At 34.4% G+C, this 12,264-nt stretch overlaps 1 long non-coding RNA gene across 1 annotated transcript in view; it reads right to left on the reverse strand.

Moving 5' to 3' along the window:
• The window catches only part of LOC132489286 (uncharacterized), a 409,107-nt gene that overhangs the window by 233,624 nt on the left and 163,219 nt on the right, over positions 1 to 12,264 (reverse strand). The window contains exon 3 of the long non-coding RNA XR_009531851.1: positions 9,799 to 9,952. This is a non-coding gene — a long non-coding RNA (uncharacterized LOC132489286). The remainder of the gene's footprint in view (positions 1 to 9,798; positions 9,953 to 12,264) is intronic.

A 12,264-nucleotide genomic window follows, 5' to 3' on the forward strand; every position in this document is an offset into this window, starting at 1 on the left:
GAACAAAGTTGGACCACTAACACTACCCAACTTCAAGACTCAGCTTAAAAGCATATTAATCAAGAAAATGTGTTATTGGTGAAAGAACAGACAAATAGACCAATGGAAAATAAAATGAGCTGGAAATAGACCCACACAAATATAGTCAACTGATATTTGATAAAGGAGCAAAGGCAATTCAATGGAGAAAGAATAATCTTTTCAACAAATGATGCTGGGACAACTGGACATCCACATGGAAAAAAAAACAAAAAAAACCCTCCCCTTATATCTTAATAAATATTAGCTCAAAATGAATCCTAGATCTAAATGTAAAATGCAAAACCATAAAAACCCTAGGAGATAGTGGGAGAAAAGGTGGCCTTGGGTATGGTGGTGACTTTTTAAATACATCACCTAAAGCATGACCAATGAAGAAAAATTGATAAGTTGCATTTTATTAAAAATAAAAAGTTCAGCTCTGTGAAAGACAGTATTAAGGGAATGAAAAGATAGGCCACACACTGGGAGAAAATCTGCAAAATACTTATCTGATAAAGGACTGGTATGAAGAAATATATGAAGAATTCTTAAAACTCATCAGTAAGAAAACCACCAACCAATTAAACCAATTAAAAAATTGGCAAAAGATCTGAACAGACATCTCAATGAAAAAGATACACAGATAGCATTAAGCGTATGAAAGGATGCTCAATATCATATGTCATTTGAAAATGGCAAACTGACATTACAATGAGATATGACTACACATCTATTAGGTATGTAGCTAAAATAAAAAAACACTGAGAACACCAAATGTTGGTGGAGATGTGGAGCAGCAGGAATTCGCATTCATTGTTGATGGGAATGCAAAATGGTACAGCCACTTTGGGAGAGTTCGGCAATTTCTTACAAGACATACACTCTTACCATATGACCTAGCAATTACACTCCTTGGTCTTCACTCAGATGAGGTGAAAAGTTATGTCAACACAAAAACCTGCACATGAATGTTTATAGCTACTTTATTCATAATTGCCAAAACTTGGAAGCAACCAAAACATCCTTCATTAGACAAATGGATAAACAAATTGTGCCACATCCATGAAATGGAATGTTATTGTTCAATAAAAAGAAATGACCTATTAAGCCATAAGACATGGAGAAATCTTAGATGCATATTGCTGAGTGAAAGAAGCCAATCTGAAAAGTCATCATACTGTATGATTCTAAATATATGACATTCTGGAAGAGGTATAACTACAAAGACAGTGAAAAGATTACTGGTTGCCAGGGCCTCATTTGAAGGGAGGGAGAGATGACTGGTAGATTACAGGGAATTTTAAAAGCAATTAAATTATTCTGTATTATCCTGTGGATACATGTAATTATACATATGTGTGCCAAAACCAACAGAATGTACAACACAAGTGTGAACCTCATATAACCATGGACACTATTGGTAATGTATTTGGCTCTTCACTTGTAATAGATGTACTACACTAAAGAAAGATATGAATAATAAAGCAAACTGGGGAAAGGGTGAGAGGGTATATGAGAACTCTCTATACTTTCCACTCAATTATTTTGTAAACCTAAAACTGCTCAATGAAGAGAGTATATTAATTAAAAAGAGATGCATGAACTATATTCTGGATAGTAAAATGCTAGTAACATATACAGGACATTATAAGAACAGAGGAAAAAGCAAACCAGATAAGTGGTGAAATAGAGATATTAGCAAATGGCTCCAGAGGAAATGGTACCTGAATTTATGCCCCAAAATGAAATGAATTTATCCATGGGGAGGAAATTCCTGGTGGAGGGAACAGGATGAATAACGATAGAAACATGAGATCATCTCAATGGTTGGTCTTCCTGTGGTGTGGTATGATACAGAGTGGTGGGGAACTGCAGTTGGAAGTGTTGGCAGAGACCACTTTGCTCAGAGCCTTACTTGTCTTGTAAAGAAAGCTAGTTCTCCTATGGATAATAGAGGCAATGTCTGAGTTTATTAAGGAAAATGGCATGGTATATCGAAAGCATTCAAGTTATGTGGGCTCTCTACCAGGATTCCAGGAGATTTCTTGGATTAATATTATATTTTTTTAGAAGTAAGCATAGGTATAAGGAACAAATTGATAAGGTAAGAAGTTTCTAGAGATTTGCACTATCAAATATAAAGTATAGAATATCTTAATGGCCATGATACTGAGTTTTGCTTAATGCATTTTCTGCATTGCTTTTGCTTTTTACCATTTTAAAGTAGTGCTGTTCAGATGATAATCTGAAATGGACTGAATTCTCATGAATAAGAGTTTCTAATAGAAATAATAGATGTAGAAATACACTGTCTAAGACTCTTTTGGATAGTAGCATGAATATCTATACATGTTCACAAATATATGCTTATACAAGTTATATACACATCTCTATATAAAAATGGTATCTACATACAGCTATTAAGAGTTTACCATCTCTTGGATTTTGTTACTCTGAGCTAGTTGCATAGTATATAATGCACAATTTATTTCACAGTTTGTAGAACAACAGACCAAATATCAATTAGCATTTTACTCTTTATTCTTACTGGAAAAATAATATAGATTATTTAAAATTTCCTCCTGGGTTTGTCTGTGTGCATTCTAATGAGCTGTCACAAAAAAAAATTTGAACTGATATTAGAAAAATACACACTATATACATAAATTATTACCCTTGGGGGGTGAAAATAAAGATATTTTTAACTGATTAAAAAGTATTAAAGAAATATGTCAAATAAAAGATCTACACAGTCTCTAATCTTAACACTATTATTTTAATGCAAATTTAAAAATTGATTTATATTTTAAGCTTTAGTATATCTGAATGGAAAAGGCTTCATTAAGAAAAAATCTATAGCTTTATCTGCTTTTTAAATTATGCAACTTTAACAAGATATTATTAAATGATCATTACATAATAGTTTTTGAAAAACAAATTCTAGTGACTTGAAATTGGTTTTAATTCAGAGGACACTGAGAAAATAATATTCACCTATATTTATAGTAAACAAGGTTATTGTTGCTTTGTATATTTGTTTGGGGGTGAATATTTATCATTTATATAAAACCTGTTTTTTCTCATGCCCTTGGAAAGAATTTAAATGCATTCAAAAATGTTTGCCAATAGTGCTATGTACTAATTTAAACTTATCCTTTTCAACTTATTAAACACCTTTTGGGGGTACAGTATATAGCAAAATTTTGTTATTATTTTGAATAATTACATGCAGACTAAACTAATATAACTTCATTTTTAAAAGTATTCTTTTTTGTAGGCTTTTATTAATGCAGATCAATCTTCTCTCAGTTAAGCCACGTTAGAGGTAATTATACTATTAAAATTTTAGTCATATGTACAACCATGTTGCAAAAGTATACACTTTGCTCTCTAGCTACAATTTCAGTGTTTTAGAAAAAAATTTTCTCTTAAAGCTTACTGAAATGTTGTTTGCCAATTACTGATATATATTGTACTAATTGCCTTCAGAAATCATCTGTACAAATAACCAAGTTAATATCAGAGAGTAAATCTCAGCTATTAACCCTGAATCTTTCACAGACTTGCTCAAGGTATGTGCTTTCTTTCCACTAACACACAAGGAAAGACTAAATGTATCATTTGGTTCAGAAACTCAATCTGTCCAGTGTTGGATGAGCTGTATCTCCTTATTTACCCTCTCTTAAGATTAAGGTAACAGACAGTTAGCTGAAGGGGAATGACTTTCCAAAGGTTAAACTTGTTGAATGACTGTAGATAAATCATTAATCTTCTGAGTAAGTGATAGGGAAGAAATTATTGGTAAATTTTTCTGGAACTTCTTATTAAGACATTCCTCTAAGAGCTACTCTTTCTACAGAATTCCCACTTCTATCCACAATCTTGATCCAGGTCCATATTCCCAAATGCTTTTGCTGTAAAAACTTTCTTTTAAGTTTCTCTGAATCTACTCCCTTCTTTCAGTATGTTGTATACTACCTCCAGTAACATCTTCCTTTGTGTTTGTGTGTGCTTACTTTAAAATCTCCTAAAAGATCTAGACCTGTTCAAAAATATTCATATTATATCTCCTCCTTTGCAGTAAATGTTAGCACTCAACAGTCACCCAGTTATAAACTGAAAAACCTGCAAATTATTCTTGATGATTTCTTCTCCTTCACTCTCCATCCAAATCACTGATTTCTGTTGATTTACCTAAAACATCTATCACCAATCTATCCACTATTTTTATTACATGTTGTCAGGGCTCTTGACCAACACATTTGCATCTTTTACCAGGACTACAGCACTAGGCTTCAAGTTGACCCCATTTTCACTCTTTCACACTTGGATCAATCTTTATTCAGTATAGAGAGTAAGCTCTTTAGAATGTAAATAGGATCATGTTACTACCTTGCTTAATACTCCCTAAGGCCTACCTATTGCACTTAAAGAAGGACCCCAAGTTTTATCATGCCTATAGCCCTGCTTGATTTCACCCTTGATTTTTCTCTCCAAACATTTCTTATACTCCCCACTCCTCCCTCCTCACGTTTCTCTGGTTGTGATACTGTGTTATGTCACCAAACACTTCCAAGCTCTTTTCTTTGGCAGGATATTTGTGGACCAGCTCCTTCTTTTTTCAAGGCAACACATTCAGGACTCCTATGTAACATTTAAGGAAGTGATATCTTGGACACTATTAATTCAGTCAGATTCTCAAAGTGAATAAATAAACCCAAGTATTTTATTCCAAGTAAAGAAAAAGTTATATTTGTTTGTTCCCTTAGATCACACAGCAGCAACCTCAGTGAGACCTGCCTTGTCATTCTTTTCTCTATATGCCGCACTCAGATCCCATCCTCTTTCTTCAGCTCTTGTAGTCAGTCACCCTTGCATCTTAGCTTTGCTTATCTAAATCTTCCTTGTAAACCTCATCGTCTCCTATATGTCTCTTTATATCTTCTATGTATCCTTGATCTCCACTTCTATAAACTCTACTTCCTCTTCTAGTCAATTCTATGCAATGCAGCAATTAAATATTTTAAGTGGATTCGTGTATATTAGTTTTCTTTCTCCAAATAAGTTCTTTGATGGAAGTCATTTATTTATACCTCTACACAATCCAAGAAACCTAGTCATTTCCATCCTTTGCCAGATCTATATATTTATCAATTCTTAACACACACATGCATTTTCAAGATGCTTCTCAACTACTTCCTCTTCTTTATTTCCTCTAATTAGTAACATTAATCATAGACTGTTATATTTTCTCCTGTTAGTTTTGCATCCATCCTCTCATCTTTCCTCAATATTTAATACTGTATTCTAAGATTTTTTGATCTTCCTTAAATGAAGAACCATTAATTTTTAAATGCCTAAGAGTAAACTTGTTTATCAAATAAATAAGTGGTGCTGGAAAAACTGGACAGCTACATGTAAAATAATGAAATTAGAACACTCTCTAACATCATGCACAAAAATAAACTCAAAATGGATTAAAGACCTAAATGTAAGGACACATACTATAAAACTCTTAGAGGAAAACATAGGCAGAACACTCTGACATAAATCGCAGCAATATTTTTTTTGATCCACCTCCTAGAGTAAGGAAAATAAAAACAAAAATAAACAAATGGGACCTCATTAAACTTAAAAGCTTTGGCAAAGCAAGGAAACCATAAACAAAATGAAAAGACAGACTACAGAATGGGGGAGAAAATATTTGCAAATGAAGCAACACATTAATCTCCAAAATATACGAACAGCTCATGCAGCTCAGTATTAAAAAAACAAACAACTCAAGTTAAAAAATGGGCAGATGATCTAAATAGACATTTCTCCAAAGAAGACACACAGATGGCTAAAAGAGCACATGAAAAGATGCTCAACATCACTAATTATTAGACAAATGCAAATCAAAACTACAATGAGGTATCACCTCACACCAGTCAGAATGGCCGTCATCAAAAAATCTACAAACAATAAACTGGAGAGGATGTGAAGAAAAGGGAACCCTCCTACACTGTTGGTGGGAATGTAAATTGGTAAAACCATTATGGAGAATAGTATGGAGGTTCCTTAAAAATATAAATACAGAACTACCATATGATCCACCAATCCCACTGCTGGGCATATATCCAGAGAAAACCATAATTCGAAAATATACATGCACCCCAATGTTCATTGCAGCATTATTTACAATAGCCAAGACATGGAAGCAACCCAAATGTTCATTGAGAGAGGAGTGGATAAAGAAGATGTGGTACATATATACAATGGAATATTACTCAGCCATAAAAAAGAACGAAATAATGCCATTTGCAGCAACATGGATGGACACAGAGATTGTCATACTGAGTGAAGTATGTCAGACAGAGAAAGACAAATGTCATATGATATTGCTTATATGTGGAATCTAAAAACAATGGTACAAAGGAACTTATTTACAAAGCAGAAATAGAGTCACAGATGTAGAAAACAAACCTATGGTTACCAGGGGGAGAAAGGGGGGATAAATTGGGAGATTGGGGATTGACATATACATACTACTATATTTAAAATAGATAACTAATAAGGATCTACTGTATAGCACAGGGAACTCTACTCAATACTCTGTAATGACCTATATTGGAAAAGAATCTAAAAAGAAAAAAAAAGTGGACATATGTATATGTATAACCGATTCACTTTGCTGTACACCTGAAACTAACAGAACATTGTACATTGATTATATCCTAATTAAAAAATAACAATAATAATAAAATTTGAAAAGTATGGAAAAGTAGGTTGAACAAACTTAGCATGTATGTCCTCATCATCTAGAGAAAAAAGCACAATTCACTTTTAAGTGATTAATACCAGAAGATATAACATTGTATAAAGCTACTCAAAACTATCATCCTTAGGTACAAATATGAAAGTGTCACACCCAATCTTGAGCTCTTTAATAACCTTATTTGTGCAAAGGAATAAAATATAATATTTGGCTTAAAATCAAGGTTATGAATGAGTTGCCTATAAACTATTCCCCTAGTCCTAATGCCCACTCCATTTTTCATGCAACCCTCACACTAGTCAAATGTTTCCCAAAGTACACCCCTTGAGACATTCCATGAAATAAAAGTGCTGTGGTCAAATTAGGTCTTCAATATTCAAAAGGTCTCAACCATTTTTAGATGTAATTTAATAAAGAAGGATGCTTTATAGAGTAGAATGTAGCATTTCTCAAGCTTATGTATTCACTTGACCTGCTTTTCATGTTACATCCAAGGAACAAATTTTGAAAAACCACATACATTTCTCCAAATTTCCCATATCCATGTTGTAAAAAAGTAAAAGAAACGTCCTATTAAAATTATGCTCAGATAGCTCAGGCATGATTATTTTTCTGAATTAAGGTTGGTAGGATCATATCCAAACAGGAGCCACAGTCAAGATGGGAGGTAGGAAGATAGTCATCATATAGTGAATCTACCATTTTACAGGGTTGGTCCTTAAAACATTGATTAGAAACTTGTTGTTGTCAATAGATCAATAGGAAGTTATCTCTCAATGGTGTATAACCATAAATCTTGCTCATAGGAGTAATAAAAACAGAATTCTAATTTATTAATTGGAATAAACTTATTCACTTTCTGTGATAGTTCTCCTGTGTACCAGAATGTGTGTGTACGTGATATCGTAGCTAGCATATCCCCCGCCTTGGATAGACCCTCTCAGAAAGTCAATATAGAAGTAGAATGCTAATTTAATCATTTACAAAGATAATGTAACACGGAAAACATTTGTTAAAAATATAAATGATCAATCCTAACACATATCTATAAGGAAATCCAAACCATAATAAGAGGGAATGGATCAGTACCAAAACAGATGAATTAAATTGAGTATCTAATGATAGTATGTTGGTGAATTGACTCTAAATAGAAATGATATATTATTCAAAAGTTTTTTGTTACAAATTAAAACAGTCTTAATCTAGTTTAAGTGTTGTTGTATTTTAAACAATATATTGGCTCATGTAAATCAGAAATCCAAAGAATAAAAGCAGCTTCAAGAATAGCTTGATCCAGAAATTCAAACAAATTTAACAAGCTGAGAGAGATCACACAACTCAGTCAATTTAACACAAGTAGTCAGCAGGAAAGATGAGAGGCACCTCCAGGTCATTAAATATCTTGCCTTGTCCTTTCTTTTGAATATTTCCCTGTCTTTTATTTTTGAGGGGCTTCCCATTAATGAAAGCATATTTATATATACCATTTCATTAGGACAACATAATATGCAGACTACACAATGCTAATTGTAATATTTTCTAATACCTGATATTTATAGAATACCAGACACCAGTGTGCTATTTTAACCATTTTCTGTGGCAGAAATGCCACTGAATTTGCAAATACATTATTTTAAGAGGATGAAGTTGGTATTTCTGGCACCACAGAATTTTTAACTTTTTATATCTCTGAATTGTCTAAAACCGAAAGTTGTCTCTAGTCCTATTTCAGGAGTCATGAATTACTGAACAAACAGAACAACATGAATTGCCAAAAGAAAGGTGTGAGGGTCTCAAGAATTCAAAACCAATTCAAAACCAATCAATATGCAAAATTTTTTTTTCTGAATTGCCCCACAGTAAAACACACAAAATATAGATTGCTCTGTTTGTACACAGACAAAGGCTTTCCTAAGCACCATCTTTTCTTTCAAGGAATAAATACATAATGATTTGGACGAGGGGGTAAGAGGAAGAGTCAATATTCTTAAAACTCAGTTTAACCTGTCAAATCTACTTCAATCTGCATGATATTTTGTGTCCAGTGGGAACAAACAAAATGTAGCAAGATAAGTGTACATTAAAAGAATTCTGACCTCCATAATCAAAACCCTTTTTAGAAAAAGCAATTGTCTTTTATCGTTTGTTCTCTTTGAGTAAATAATACATAAATTACAATCTGAGCTACAAAGAGAACAGTCTCAATGCTGATTTGAAATTCAGCAAACGCACCAGACTATGCTTTCAGGTGGCAAAAGCTCCAGGGTTCCCTGGCTTCTTTTGTGTTCCTAGGCTTGTAGAGGGCTAGGAGCTGACAGATGCTTATCAAACATTCATGTAAACACTGCTATCAAAGCTGTGCTCTCCAGCTCTGCCTTCACACAAGAGGGTCAGAATGGAACATCATTAATGCTGGGCCAAAGATAGAAATGTCACGCCACGAGGTTTGTAATGCAAGAGAGCGCCTACACTGCTGTTCTAAGATGCAGCACACAAATTGTTAACTTTGCTGACATGAAAGACCAATACAGAGGCAATGTTTAAAACATTGCTGACTGTTTATTTAAGCATGAATTCTGTTAGGTATTTTCATCTCTGTTTTCTCAAGTTAAAATAGAGTTTGGGCCTTTTGTTTTTGTTTTTATCTGACATGATATGGAAACGTGGCTCAAATCTGAGAACGACACAACAATAGCTTCATAAACAAACTATGGCCGTGACTTAACTACCATGGTAGCAATAATACAGGAGGCAGAAAGTTGAAAGTCTGGGATTACTTACCACATCTTGAAGGACCCCTTTCCTCCTTCAATTTCTGCAGGGCTACAGGCCTGTCGCCTTCTTCGTGTGCCTGGGTCACACTACTTTGGGGAATGACTCCTTGCCAAGTGATAGGCCATAACCTCAGAATCTGCAGAGAAACCTTACTCTTTTCACCCCCAAGACCTAGGAGGCGGGTTTCCTCCACTTTGAGTGCAGGTCCTAATTTTCACCTGAGAAAAATTTTTGCAATTACTTACCAGCTTCACATACGTAATGGCTTCCCTTGGGTTTACTAGGGTGAATCAGATATTCTCCTAATTGCCCATAACTTCATTAGGGTGGCAGTTTCCAAAGTGTGGTCTCCTGCCCGAGCATCATCCGTGTAGTTGTGAGAAATGTAAAATTCTGGGCCTATCGAAGACAAAAAAAGAAAAAAAGTAAGGAGACTGGTTTTATTCAAACCACTGCAATAGGGCAAAACTGAAAATCGAAGATCTGAGTGTCTCAGCAGGTTGGTTTTACCTTAGACTTCTGTAGCGAGAAGAAAACAAGTTGCAGGACAGGTGATTTACATTGTGATTGTTTTGCAATCAGGGGATGTCTCAGTCAGCTGAAAGGGAGTTTATCTCAGCAAATAGCTCTTTTCAGGGGAACAAACAGTTCTACTCCAGAAGACTAAGAACAGAAAGGTTGAGGGTCTGTGTTTGGCTTTGTCACAAGTAAACAGGAGTCATCTGCAAATCTATGTGACTTATGAGAAAGTGTGGGCATTGAGTCTTTCTAAGTCATTTGGAAAAGAGCGGTTCTTGGAGAGGATGCATTTCTCAAAACACAGAATGGTGGGAGAAGTTTGGGAAACAAAAGTTTGGGGGTATTTCTTAACCATCGCTGTTTTCCGGGAGCACAGGGCTCACCTAATATTCTATATTTTCAGACTCTAACCTGGACCCACTGAATCTGAAACTCTGGAATTGTGCGTCTGTGGTTTAACAAGCCATCCAGGTGATTCTCATGCACAATCAAGTTTGAGAACTGCAACATTAGGCTTTGCCTCCAAAACCTGCTTCCCTGTCTATCTGGCCTGTTTCAACACTTTGCAGATAATTCTTTTCACCTGCTCTTTTACCTTTGTGGACAAAGATTATCACCTGCCATATCAGTAAATAAAGGATGTTGCAACCATCAAGTCATCAGCCACTGCAGTCTCTCCCACCCCACCCAAACAGTGCACCCTGAAGGGAATTCAAGATGGTGAAAAAGAAGGACACTGGTCCTAGATAGTTAAGATGCATAAATAAGGAATAATTTCAATGGGCTCAAACTCTTGCATCTTCCAATACCTAGAAAAGCACTAAAATCATCAACATGAGGTGTCTGTGTTTTGTGATTAGCAGTAATCTTTTGATGTTCTGCTACATGTTTGTTTGTTTTTTCCCAGCAACACCTCCTATATATCCTCACTCATCTCTTTGGAACATTTCCTTAGAGCTATCTGAGAGCCTGTCTCCCAAGCTATAGTCCTCATTGAGGTCCCCTAACAAAACAATTTGCTACTCTGAGGTTGTGTGTTTTTCTTCAGTGGACACCTTCTACTTGCAGTCCTGCTTTAACTATAAATAGGTTCCAGTCCCCTACAATCCACTGTGTAGATCCCAAGACCTCATCATAATTGTTCAGAGAACCTTTTTCCTGACACTGCTAATACTTTTGTGTTCTGCCTTCCTCTTTAGTTACAGCTGTTATCAGACAACCATTAGGTAATGGTATTTTCCCAGCTTTCTCTATATTCAAGTCAGATTCATAAAAACAAGGAAACTCCCAATGGATTTAGTAATTGAGGTATTGCCTATGACTTCAAATATTGCTGCATAAGACGTTTGAAGCTAAATGGTTGAATTGTGTTCCCAAAATGCTACATACCACTTACAGATATTTGATCTTATTCAAAGATATGAATATATTATATATATATACATATATATATATATATACATATACATACATATATATATATATATATATATATATATATATATATATATATATATATATATATATATATATATATATACTATAGTTAGTTTTTGTTTTATGAGCATACCATGAAATAGGCATCTCAGCCTCGATGATCTGTTTTGGGTTGTTGGGTAAAAATAAAATGAATAATACATTAAGAATGATTGTAGTTCATATTTTTAGCCTCATTTTCCCTCTCCTCTCTCCTTGTCTACATTCCTTCCTGCAAAGGGCACTGTTCTATTTCCAATTATGATATAACATACTTCTATTTATTTCAGTTGATTTTCATAAAATACACCCATTGCCTCTGGGCCTCTGAATCTATGGACAAAATACAATTCAACATTTTAACTAAACATAAACGTCTTATTTCTTTGCAATGGAGAAAGTCAGCTTTGTGCTCTCCTCTAGGTAATGGTACAACAAGATGGTGGGCATTTCTAAAATCTCTGTGTTTGTTTTTAATCCTATGGTTTATTGTGATTCCTAAGCCTAATGCAGACAGTTTTGCTCAATGGACCAAATCTATTTCTATCAATCAAACTGATATGGGAAAGCATTTAGGATTTATTTTGCTTTGAAACAAGAAAGTATATTTCTTCTTTATTCAGAAAAGAGAAATATGAAACATTGATACTAATTCAAAATTGCATCTCTTTCAGAAACTACAATTTGATCATATACTGACATAGTAGATCATGTAT

The sequence above is a fragment of the Mesoplodon densirostris genome, chromosome 4, assembly GCF_025265405.1.
Source record: "Mesoplodon densirostris isolate mMesDen1 chromosome 4, mMesDen1 primary haplotype, whole genome shotgun sequence".
NCBI lineage: Eukaryota > Metazoa > Chordata > Mammalia > Artiodactyla > Ziphiidae > Mesoplodon > Mesoplodon densirostris.